Source organism: Gossypium hirsutum, chromosome D01, assembly GCF_007990345.1.
Source record: "Gossypium hirsutum isolate 1008001.06 chromosome D01, Gossypium_hirsutum_v2.1, whole genome shotgun sequence".
NCBI lineage: Eukaryota > Viridiplantae > Streptophyta > Magnoliopsida > Malvales > Malvaceae > Gossypium > Gossypium hirsutum.
Genome location: NC_053437.1, coordinates 42,047,868 through 42,048,553, shown reverse-complemented (window position 1 = coordinate 42,048,553; position 686 = coordinate 42,047,868). Strand labels below are relative to the sequence as shown.

The 686-nt window shown below is 38.9% G+C and overlaps 1 non-coding gene across 1 annotated transcript; it reads right to left on the bottom strand.

The window, feature by feature from the left end:
- Positions 1-378: 378 nt before the first annotated feature.
- On the bottom strand, positions 379-485 carry LOC121214139 (small nucleolar RNA R71). Its single transcript, XR_005909725.1, has one exon. It is a non-coding gene; the product is annotated as a small nucleolar RNA R71 (small nucleolar RNA).
- Positions 486-686: the final 201 nt, after the last annotated feature.

Genomic DNA, 686 nt, shown 5'->3' with positions numbered 1-686 from the left:
GATCCTCTTCCTCATACTATGTACGATTATGCCAAGCCCACTCTAACTGGGGCTGAATCGAGTATTGTGAGACCCATCATTGCTGCGAATAATTTTGAACTGAAGTCGAACACTATTCAAATGATTCAACAATTTGTTCAGTTCGAAGGTTTGCAAGACGAAGATCCAAATACTCATTTGGTTAATTTTCTGGAAGTCTGTGATACTTTCAAGATAAATGGCATTTCTGACGACGCCATTTGTTTACGATTATTCCCTTTCTTGTTGAGGAACAAAGCTAAACAGTGGTTGAATTCTTTACCATGAGGTTCTATTACCACGTGGGACTAAATGACCAAGAAATTCCTACTGAAGTACTTTCCACTGGCTAAGACAACTAAGTTGAGGAATGATATCTCTTCCTTCATTTAGATTGATTTAGAGACCTTATATGATGCGTGGGAAAGGTATAAGGACTTATGGAGACGGTGCCCTCACCATGGGTTACCTTTATGGTTACAAGTTAAAACCTTCTACAACAGTTTGAATCCCTCAACTAGGCAGTTGATCAATGCAGCAGTCGGTGGAAACCTAAATAATAAAACACTTGAAGTGACTTATGAATTTATAGAGGAGATGGCACTGAATAATTATCAGTAGCAAGCCATGAGGACAAAGCCGATGAAAGCAACCGGTGTTTTCAAATT